Here is a 13125-nt window from a genome sequence, read left to right on the forward strand (position 1 = left end):
TGGTGAAAGCCACACACACTCTGGCTAGGCTTATACATGCCCTAAGGCAGATAGCCTAGTATGAACCTATGAACCTATGAACCTATGAACCTATGTCCATGTGTCTGATGCATAACTCCAACCAGATGTTCCAGCACAGACAATATGCGGACCAAGACAGACACTGTCTCAGCCCATCATCTGTCCACTGCATCAGTGAACTGATCCAGGGTGTCTTCAATGTGGTGGAGGGAGTCACATATGTCAGACTGTGCTGCATCCATAACCCTAAGCATCCATCTGGTGTTGCATTCAAAATTTGCCTGTGCCTCCATGATGGCCCAAAACACATGCCAAGTGACCCTTGATTTGACACCTGCAACAGGTGGTGAAAAGACAGTAGTCCCTCCTATGAGCACCCCTTTCAGTGTGGGACCTTACCAGCTGTCTGGCTATGGCCAGTATCTACACTCACAGATGCCATAGTTGTCACACTGTCTTGTTCAATGTCACCACCGTCTGACTGTTCAATATCTGTGGCCTCTGGGGACTGGCTATATGTGGGCAAACTGTGTGCAGTGACAATGGAGGCAGAAGAGGGGTGTCAACCTCTGGGACACATTAATCCCCCAACAACCTCACCTGCGCCTCACTATGGCCACCATCACCATCAGAGTCAGATTTGACACTGACATCAAGTTGTGAGGGGGGAAGACTACAACCCCTCTGGTAACCTGTGAAACAAAGACAAAAGCAATATATTACTACCTGCACTTTTTTGTAAGTAATCCATGCAGACTCATATAAATGAGGATCCACAACTGCATTTCCAGTCATGCATATTCTCATCCCTTTTCCCATGCAAAAACAGACAACCTAACAACAACATACACAGATAACTGAAGTCTTTTATAACACTTCAGCCACATCCATGTAAAGTTGCCAGTACAATCTGCCTGTAAGGTATGAAATATGAGACTATATGTGATAGACCTACACATAAACCCAGTACACCTATCTTGAGAGCGATATGCGAGTACTAGTGTCACTGCCTCAGGTATATACCATCTCCCTTTTGCGTTTGAACAGGCATATTGGCGTAATTACCTCATGTATACCAGGCTGTGTTGCCACTAAAAGAACAAACATGTTGATGGTCGTTCAAAGACACAATTGTTCCAGAATGGAACATCCAAATATACTACTCTGGCTAAACACAACATTTCTACATAGGGCAATATGGCAGCCCTTAACATTCATAGGGTATATATGATCCACAAAAACAGTATCACACTTACCAGGTACAGGGCCATGGACTTGGGGCACACTTGATGGACCTATGAAAAGGTGTGGGAGAGGTATTGTCAGCACCATCAAATGTTGCAGCACTACAAAGTAAATGTGCATATATCCACATGTACATAAGCTACTATGATACTGGCTGCATTTCTGACATTCTGAGTATGTATGCACAACTGACCATAAATTCCAACACCATCCTCAATGCAAATAGACCTGACATCCATGTACAGGTATGTACGGCCTGCCACAATGACTGAGACAGTATTACACTGGTGAACATATTATGCTTACCTGGATGCCCCTCTGCTGTGGACTCTGTGGCACCCACCTTCACAATGTATGGTTTGATGGATGCCTGGGAGCTGTCATGTGTTCCTAGGTTCACCAGGAATTCCTCTGTGGCTGAGAGTGGTTGTTCTGTCACAGACCCTCCATTAGTGGCAGCATGATCCCTGTCAACAACAGCTGCCCTTCATTGTGCAGCATTCAGCGTGTCTGTGGCCTGGTATCAGACCTGTTCATAGGTCCTGTCCTGTTGGCCAATCTGATTCACATCCCACACAAGGTCTGCCTATAATGCTGTCCGCTGTTCCCAATTATGTCACCCCATGGACAAGATCTGATGGTGATGTCTCAGTCCATCCACTATTATGTCATTCTCTGCAGCTGAGAAGGAGGCAAGTCTTCTGCATTACCTGGTTCCTGAAAGACAACAGAAAGGGAACACATTACAGGACCTGTTACATGGACGTCCACTATGTACAGATCTAGCACACCCATAATGGTCTGCACTATCCATTGCCCCCTCACACTTCATACCCCACAGTTTGACAACACACTACCTGTATGGATAACACCAAGATAGTAGCAATACTTGGGTATGTCCCTGTGTGCCATGATAGATTCTGCTGTATCTTCCTACACCCAGCACTGCACTCTACTGTAGTGTATCCCCTATGGGAAAATGCCCACTAATATGTCATACGGCCACTGCCAGATAAATAGCAGTGTGCTATTACAACCACTATATGGGGACAGTCTAACAACACTAGTGTGCCAACATGACAGAAATCAATGCAAATCTGCTGTTGTATATGTTCCCTGTAGGCATCATACCTCTCAACTATACAGATGTTTGCATAATGTCAATATGTTTGCCTCATAGTTTTGGTCAAATCTACACAACATTGTGGATATCTGAAAAAAGGCTGGCCATCATTGATGGTTGATGTCAGAAAACAAAGACAGACATCTGTGTTTAAGATGTCATACCCTTCAGAACACAGTTATGCTACTGTGATATCTGTTATTCTATTCACTTTCTTACTTTGTACGAGCAATAGTTACAGTGTCCCTAATTCTGGGCCCCTGTCCTTCCATTAATTATGGCTTTGTTTGAATATCTTGCTGTAACAGATTCACAGCTATGTTAGGCATAGCTGTCAACCAGACAGGGAACAACGTAAACATGATCATGGATGTATCCAGAGTACATCAGGGATGATCAGGGACACATTTAAAACATTATAACTATTTATGTGAGACGATGACAGAATGAGAGGTGTTGACTTAGTCTACATTGTCTGATGTTACTGGTGTATACACCTTTACTTATTGTCACTATGTTTTATGTGTAATTCACTAGCTTCCCTACAACAGCCAACCATTGCAGGAGGGAATAAGGGGGCAGAGCTAAGATGTGAGTGGAAATCAGGGACATTTCAGAGGCATGCCCGTATGTGTAGGGCAACTGAGTATTGATGACATGTCATTACCATAGATTTAAGACAGGCTTACTGTTGCGATTCCTATTCCCCATACCTCCATCCTTTCATCTGCATCCCATTATACGAACTCATTTACATACCTGGTTGAGTGCAGTACTCCTTTGTTGAACTTTGCTGCTGGCAATCTTTTGAATATACACACATTGTGTGAGGTAAGTCACATACAGACTTGTTCCCCATAACCATCTGCTTGCCTTTTTAAGGTACAGCTCATTAGCAGCTAATTGCCTCTGCACCAATCTGTGGCTCTGATATGCTAATTTCAGCCAAAATAGTTGAATTGCACTATCATTAGCCAAAGACATGCCACCACAGTGCAATATATAAGGCCTTCATCTAAACCTGAGTCCCTTTCTTAGCTGTTAAGATGGACATTACTGAGGTGCAGAGACTACATCATCTCAGATGGTAGGTACCAGGACTGCCAACTTTAGGGATTTATGCAGTAGGTCTACAGTTTCACCTTATATGTGCGGTCAGTGTCCAGGACATTGTGGTCATTTGGCAATTCACTGGCAAACATTGTAGGTTGAGGAAGACACATGTTTGCGTGTCAGACTTCAAACTCTTCTGAATATGCATGCTAATGCAATTCATGCTATTGTATCAACTTGCTATCAGTGTGGGAGCTGTGGAAATGTTTTTTGTACCCTTCTCCTGACTGGTACTTTTCAACAATGAGATCCTTTTGATGCTTTGTAAGCTCTCTGCGAACCATGGCTCTTGCTGTAGTAGACAACTGAGTAAATGTCAGGAAAATCATACTAGGTCAGCTGAACTTTATTTGGGGTTAATCAGTCTCTTTAATTGATGGCAGGTGTGAAACCAAGAAGACTGAATGCTGTAATTAAATCAAAAGGTGCTTCAACAAGAGTATTAGTTTAAGGGTGTGCATACTTATGCAACCAGCTTATTGTATGTTTTTATTTTTTATATTTATTCCCCTAACAGATTTGTTTGTTTTTCAATTGAATTGTACAGGTTATAGGTCACATTAAAGGTGGGAAATGTTTTGAAATTATTTATTGTGGTCTCATTTTTTTATATCACAAAAACCTGGCATTTTAACAGGGATGCGTACACTTTTTATATCCACTGTATGTGCTGACATACAGGCTGTGACACACATTGTCTGCATCCATTAGTAAGTGCATGGCTTTCTGTGGCTGTAGTTCTGCTCCAGGTTCCAAGTTGAACATGTTTGCCATTACTGCCTTAGCAGGTGTCTTTCTACATGTTGCTGCTACATGGGCACATTTACCTGCTATCACTGGCCTCACTTACATCCATTGTTATGTCTTTGGCTGTCTAGTGATGTATTATTGCACCAGAGTCATAGGAACACTCACATTTTCCCATTACTTTTTAATTCCAGTCTGCGCAGTGCAGCATGGCGTGCAGCTCTGCTGAGACACGCCTGATGACTGTAAGTGGCAATCACTATGTTTTGATGCAAACACCTGTTTTAATTATGATCTGCATGTTGTGGTGGGTTAATGGAGTGTGCTACAGGTGTGATGGGCTTGGATTCTAAGCATGGCATAGGTGTTTATTTTGTACATGTGACTTACAATGTTAAAAAATATATACTCATTGGAGACTTATTTAGCTGAGCTAAGTGAAGCTGTGTGACATGGCTCAATGTGCAGCTCTGTGCTTAAATAAATATAAAGAAAAAAGGAGAGATAGGAAAGTGGTGAAATGGGGGCAATCAGGGGAAAACATAGTGAAAGGCAGGTAGGGATGTGCAGGAAGGGTATAAGAAAGAACCATAGCTATCCATTTCTTGTACAGCAATAGGTGTAAACTTTGACAGATTTTGTAGATGAATTTGAACTCTCAAACCCCAGGGAGAGGGGTGAGGACAACATAACTCCATTGTCAAGCCAACTGGACAAAATGACTTGTATCCAGTTGACACATGTGAAATGGAGAGCTATGTGAGTGGCAATATTTTTTTTGTGGGACAGGTGTCCATTTCTTTATTGAGGTGAGAGTGAAATGTCAGGGAAGGGACTTAGGTACATGTGGGGAGGTAAGCTGCACAGGATAGGATGCATTTGCAGATAGACAAGACAGACAAAAGCAGCAGACATGGGTGGTGTGTGACACATGAGGTGGGTGAACACCTTGGATGGGGAGGGTGTTGTGGAATCCAAATTGCACATGCCTCCAGATGGCAGCAGCATAATGCATGTTCCCACCCATGTGACTGACACTGCTCCTTCACTGCCCCAAGGGTGGCTGTGCTGGAGGCTGGGCACCAGGGTGAAGCTGCCCCACCAGGTTGGGCAGCATGCCCTCAATCCAGCACATGTGGCATTCATAGTGCCCATGAACAATCCTTTGCACCATGACCAGTTCAGCTTGTGTGACAATGCCCCCATTGCTACCACTCCCAGGGGGAATCCAGGCCCCTCCCATGAGGTGGTCCCACCCGATACCACAGGTGATGCAGGGGCAGTGGAGGGGGAACCACTAATCTGGGTCCCAGATGTGCTAGGACCTGGTGACACAGCCAGTAGAGGCAAGGTTGGTTGATCACCCAGAACCAGCTTACCCTGATGTGCTGTAGTAATGGAGGCATAGAAATAAGTATAGGTTAGTTGTGAACAAATCATTGTTAGTAATAACAAGATGGCAGAACATTGGAAATAACTCAATTAGATATCAATGCATATTATGTAAACACAGCAATAAATAACAAAATGATCAGTATGTTATCAGCCACCTCTCCCAGGGGGAGGCCAGGCTCTGTCCCCTGAGGTGGTCCTACCTGATGTTGCAGGTGGTGCAGGGGCAGTGGGGGGGCACCCCAGGTGTCCAAGAGTCCCGTCTTTCATAATTTCAGGTCATTATAGTGGTGACGGCATTATTCACCTGTGCAGGGGATACCAATAACACTGCTGAGTTCTCTGGCCAGATAATCCCAAGCCTCTGCATTACATTCTGAGCCCTGGAAACCTCCCTGCAGCAGACAGTCATCATGGTTTTAAACTATGAGTCCAACCATAACCATGTATTCCAGGATGCCCCAACACTGTGCCCGAAAGTGCGCACTTTCACCATAACCATCACCAGTCATAGTAATGGTCAGAGAAAGGACTCTGATGGATTCTGCTGTATTCCAACCTACTGGGCTTAATATAGGCTGTTTTCCCGCCCTTACACATCATTGGGCTACATTCAAAAAAGCACTGCATTGCTTAGCACCACGCAAACCAGTGCAGCACACAAACTAGCCAAACTGAGCCGAGCAGTGCACAAACATTGGCAGCCATTAGCATGTTTATGCAATGCTTAGCAGGTCTAAGCACAGCTGAGCAGAGCTTAGGAGAGTGCAATGGACCCATCATTTATAACAACAATGAATAATATGTATATCAAAATTAAATACATATTTTCCTTTCCATATATTCAAATCATGGACCTACTGCACATGAAGCCATATAGCTACAGGGATATTAAGAAATCTGGTACATATTCACATATACCACTGAGCTAGCTATAAGCAGTGCTGAGCACCACACTGCACTGCACAAACACGCTTAAACACATTGAACACACCTTTAAATAAATAATTAATTACATCCAGTTTATATTTTTAGATGTCTGGCAGGTGTCTGCTATCTTATATGTGAGCACTGCTTGGCATTGCTATGCTCCACGCCATGCTGCACAAACATGCTTTTAAAAAAAATTAAATTAAAATAAAACAAAGGAAAAGAAAAAAAAATTAAAATAACACAAAGGACATTATAGCAAGTCTCATACTCATCTGCAGCCACTTTTAGCACTACATCTTTCCCTACACTGATTCAATAACCGTGTTCCTCAGCTCTCCCTTGGTAATGCACCATCATTAATATGCATGGCATGCTGCCGAGGGGGAACCATGACCATGGACATGTATACATTTCATGTAGGCTCTACATAGTGCCTACATGGATTTTATTAAATCCTGGGTTATATATTTATCTATAAAGTGAGTCTCCTCCAAAAATATAATGCCTCACCTACTTAATTTAAGATATTCTGTTAATGATTTCCTTTTGTTGCTATTATTTAGTCCATTTACCTTAATAGATAATAGATTAAAGATATCCATACTGTGAATTTAAAACATCTTTTAAAAGATAATATGACACATTTATCCACCATATTAATTTAATTACATATAAGACTCTAATGTTTTCCTCTGACACAATCTTGAAATTCCAGATTTTTTTTTAATTCTTCCTTTCTAAACACCAAACTACTTAAATTCAAAAATAACAAAAACAAAGACAAGTCTACAACAATAATGGTATATAATACTAATAAAACAAAACCTACCATGGATACCAAAGTTTATAGTCTGCCTATTGAATATTCAAACTTCTATACTATCACTCTATCTAGCAACACCTAAAAATACATCCACAAATGTAGCCAAAAGCTACTGTGACTTACAAATAATTAATATAATATTATATATAGATCAAAATCATAAGAGACTATTAATTTAGCTATATGTATTTTGCCATTTAAAACTGTTCTCTCTATTACTACATACAAGTTTAATAATCCTCTTCTATTAATCATAAACATTGAATAATCGAACAAATAGTATGCTGTGTATACCTATTTATATAACAGTCGTATAAATTGCCCATTTAATATACCTACATTAGTCACTCATTCAACATTATTATAACTAGATCTTTAAATAAAAATGTATAACAGAGTGGGGCCTGAGCAGATAAAGACATCTGTAAATGTACAGGTCAAAGGTAATCTTATCATCATAAACTATAATACAAAAGAGAGTTCAATGTACATATATATTTATCATGTCAAAAGACACACATATATATAGCTCTAACAAAATCTCCTAGTTAGTTATTAAAGTACAAGTGCCTATATTTCAAATGTCTGTAATACTGTCACATCAAATATTAAAATATTAAAAATTGTTAGCTTATTAAGCTACTTCATAAAATATGCACATTACTGAAGTAGAAGAGAATGATTTACTATTTCTATGGAGTCAAAAAAAAAGCTTTGCAGTATATATTGTATTCAGAAGTTACAACGTTTTAAATATAAATTGCATTCTCCTTTCCTGGATTCAAACATATTGAAAAATCTGCTTTACTGTCTATCAAAATGAAGGTACTGATTCAGCAATAAAACACTGACATTTCAACTTTGACTTATGAAACTAGTTATTGCAGGTACCATTAGTGAATCTAGTAACATTCAACATGCAAAAGCATCAAATTTCACATGACCAGGCTTCAAATTTCAGCTTTCATATTATTTTTAAATATTTTATATGATTTTCTATGTAAAGTATATGAGATCTTGTATATCACATGTCGGTCATTTGCAGGTACATGCAATAGACATCTTTTGCTAAAACAGTTTATTGTTTAAATGTATTTTTGTCTTATTTTTCCACTAGTATTCTACCTTATATCTTGTATTTCTAAAATGTCTCATCAAAGAGCTGCATAATCATCAGTTCTCTATTAAATATTATAGTATGTGCACATATTTACATATTTACATATTTCTTAATTTAGTGATATTACTCTTATTAGTCTTATATAGTATTTATGGCATTCCTTGTGTTTATGCAAATTCATAAGATGTTTACTCTTATTAATTCTAATATTACAAGCAATCTTGACTATACACACACACACACACACACATATATATATATATATATATATATATATATACATATATATATATATATATATATATATATATATATATATATATATATATATGGATTAACTTTATAATCTCGAAATACCGAAATATCGAATTTCAATATTTCAAGACTATAAAGCCAAAACACAAAAACACTGAAAACCACAATCACGAAACTGCAAACCGCAAACATTAAAGCACACACAGAAACACAACTGCACTTACCTCTGCACAACAACACAAACACACACACTTACTATAAGCAGGGAGGCAAGCCCCCCTGCATTCCCCATGTGGAGGGCTGCATCCCCCACACCCCCTACTTATGTATATTCTAACTCCGAGGTTGCACCAAACACCAAGACACACAAAACCCACCAACATACATTCCACACCCCTTCACACAAACATGCATCACACAGGGACAAACACCACCATTCTTAACACACTGACACACTCTCACCTACATACCCTAACACACACCTAATACTCCCCGACACACTCACCAACACACAAACCCTCCCCAAAACCCTTAAATAAAATACACTTACCTAATGCGCTGTCAGTACTGCAGGTTCGACATTTCTGTGTTCAATATTCTACAGTTTCACGCATCTGCAGATTTGACACTTTGGTGTCGAGATACTGACATTCGACATCTCAGTATTTCGAGATTCCAAAGTGAATATACATACATATATATATATATATATATATATATATATATATATAAATATATATAAAAACTAATTTCTACTTGTGTGCTTAGCCATTGTGGACTGCAGTTCTGATCTAAGTTTTACACGTTACATTAAAATCTGATTACAGCATATGAAAATTACAGCTCACAGCACACAGCAGCTGCTAGTTTACTCTGTAAGTTTCTCATTCTATTTAGTTCTTTAAAGCTGTTATAATCAGTACCAAACATCTAACTATACTTCCTTAAATTAATATGAACAGTTTATATGCAAAGATAAAGTTGATACCACTGCAGTATGGCAGTATGTTACATTACTGTATATATATATATATATATATATATATATATATATATATATATATATATATATATATATATATATATATATATATATAAATTACATGTTATAACATTACTATAAGTTTTGTCTTACCAATTCTTCACTTCTAAGAAAAGAAAAGATGTATTTTTCTGAGCAGATTTCTCTCATATATACTTAAAAAAAAAGATAGTTATTTTTCTTCTTTCACAGATATCAGTGATTAACTTTGACCTAGATTTTTTCCAGCACAATTCAAGGCAGGAAAACTGTAGCATTCTGAAGAGACAGAACTTTATTTTGTTCTCAAGCTCTCCCTCACTTGTTTCTTAAATGACCTGTGAAAGGAATGTGTTACACAGGAACAAGGAAAACAAAATTGCCACCACTTTAACACTTCCAATTAGCATATTACTTAGATATGACATTCAGTTAACTGAGCAATGCACATACTAAGTGATGTTGAACAAATAAAACAAAATTCTTAACTTACATAGCTTTAAAGTTAGCATTTCTATTCCTTATAATATAATGACATTTTCTTTCACAATGTGTTTGTTAGACATTTAGAAACACACTTATAGGTTTAGTTACATTAAATATATTGTCTTTCACAGAAAATACAGTAAAACAGTAAAACTAAACATTTATATTCCTCATCATAAAAATGCTTTAGTTTAAAATATAAATACACACTTTAATAAGTTTTTAGGCTTAAAGTCCAGTACAAGCCTTTTACTTAAAATGCAAATCTATTGTTTTGGAAAATAATAGTCTTGCAATCAGAGAATAAGAGTCACTTGTTTTTGGCCTTTTTAGTTTTAGAAGCAGTTTTGGAAGAATTCAGATCACTCTGTGTCAACAGATAAACACTCTTCCACTCCATTTCTTGCATATTATTAATGGTATTATTGCTGATAAAAGTGGATGTCTCCCCCAGCATGTTAAATATTTTGGTTTCTTTAGAAAGGAATAATTTGACTTTTGCAGGAAACACCAAGGTGGCTTTAACATTGTTCTTTTTAAGTTCCCAGATCAGTGGTAAACAGGATTTTGTTTTACTCATTACCCTGCTGTAATAGTCATTATCAAATCTCACTACGTGTTCACCTATTTTAATAGGTGGGCTGGACCATGCTGCTTCTAGTATTTGATCTTTTTCTAAGCTGAACATGAACTTACAATTGAGTGTGGTGGTGAATTTTCCTTCTTAGAAGGTGCTCTTGAGGATCTATGTGCTCTCTCAATTCCAAAAGATAAAGTTTCAGGAAGATTTCATGTTTTATGTATCCTGGTAGTTCTCTCCCTCATACGTTTTAGGCATGCCATAAATTCTAATGTTATTTCATCTCAGTCTATTTTCTAAATCATTGAGTTTTAATATGAGACAGTTATTTTGTTTTAAAATAAATTCATTCTGAGACTCACCTTCAGTTATTCTACTTTCATGATCATTCATTCAAAGTCTCTTCCATACTGCTGATTTGTGCCCCTTGTTGTTTTATAATAGTTTCAGAATGTTTCATCCTCTTTCTGATCCCTTCTTTGAAACATTCAAGTTTTGTATCCAGTTTTCTATTTTAAGTAATATACCCTGTATACTAGATAATATTGACTGAATGATTTTTTTAACACAAGACTCCTGGGTACCATTTCTTGAGCGACTCATGTGGAAGTATCTTCTCTCTTAAGCAAACGATTGAAATTCTGACAGAAAAAATATTGCTTTTAAAAAACTTGAAGCTATAAATCTTTTCTGTGACTATTAGAGAAAATTAGATAGCAAGCATATTCAAATTTAAATTTTTTGATAATGTTTTCTGTCTGAGAATAGTTTTCAGTCACATAGCTTTCACCAGTTTCTGCTCTCTATTAGACACCTTGGTGATGCCCAATGTTCTAGTACTTCTTAAGTGAATTTATAAGAATATTTAAATGTTCCTTGTGTGTAGTGTCCCCATCTCAATACTGCAAGATTTGCTCATTAGGCCAAGGGAAATTAAAGGTATGAACCCTCCAACACACACATGCATGCGCGCACATGTATACACACACACACGCACACACACAAACAAACACACACACACACACACACACACACACACACACACACACACACACACACACACACACACACACACACACACACACACACACACACACACACACACACACACACACACACACCTCTTCCCTACCTATCCTGGCAGTTGGCTTAGAGGATTAAGTTGCTGTTAGCAAGCTGTTTAATGTAGTTCAGGAGTGCTAGATCATTTCACTTACCCTCCATTGCCTAACTTTGTGACTCTGAGCAAGTCAATTAACCAACACTGCTGCATGGCTAAATGTGAAAAAAGTCTATGGAGATCACTGTTCTACCCTGGAAAACAAATAAATAAAATACAATAAATAAATATCTCCTCACTCACCCCCATTACAACTACCCGTGCAAAATTACAATCACACACACATTCACCCCTCTCCATACACTCATCCATACAGAAACACACGCATACACAATCACCACTACTTGTTTGCTAAACTCCCTGGCACTTACCTCAAATGCAGTTTCACATATTGAAAATAATGAATGAACACAATTGCCTAGCTAATTATCTTGGCTATCTGAGCTAACTTACACAGTCAAGTGATTCCCTGAATTTACAGCAGGCATATTTGGGGGGGAGCACATGATTTATTAGTATACGCCACCCCCACAGGAATGCCTCAGTAGCATATAGCTCGGCTGAGGAGAGAGTCCACCATGGTGATTCAACAGACCATGTACTGTAAAGGGTTACTGCTCATTGGAAAACAGATGAGTTATTTGCCAGTAGGGGTCACCCTTTTCAAACCCCAGGACATGTCTAAAGCACTTGGGTAAAAGACAGAATACCTGCTTGTTACCTTTGTTGTTGTAATTATTTAATCAAGAATAGTTCCCATAACTGCAGCAGTGTATTTGTATCCTGATTGGTTTGGAGCATGGAGTTCCTCTGATAGATAATTAACAGGAAGTAACTAAACTCTTCAATGCAAATTAACACTCCCAACCTCCTAGGTGAGCAGAGGGCAAATAGTAACAGGAAGTAAACTAAACTTCTCAATGCAAATTAACACTCCCAACCTCCTAGGTGAGCAGAGGGCAAATAGTAACAGGAAGTAAACTAAACTTCTCAGTGCAAAGTAACACTCCCAACCTCCTAGGTAAGCAGAGGGCAAATAGTAACATGAAGTAAACTAAACTTTTCAATGCAAAGTAACACTCCCAACCTCCTAGGTGAGCAGAGGGCAAATAGTAACATGAAGTAAACTAAACTTCTCAATGCAAA

Source organism: Protopterus annectens, chromosome 1.part1, assembly GCF_019279795.1.
Source record: "Protopterus annectens isolate FY-2018-M chromosome 1.part1, PAN1.0, whole genome shotgun sequence".
NCBI lineage: Eukaryota > Metazoa > Chordata > Ceratodontiformes > Protopteridae > Protopterus > Protopterus annectens.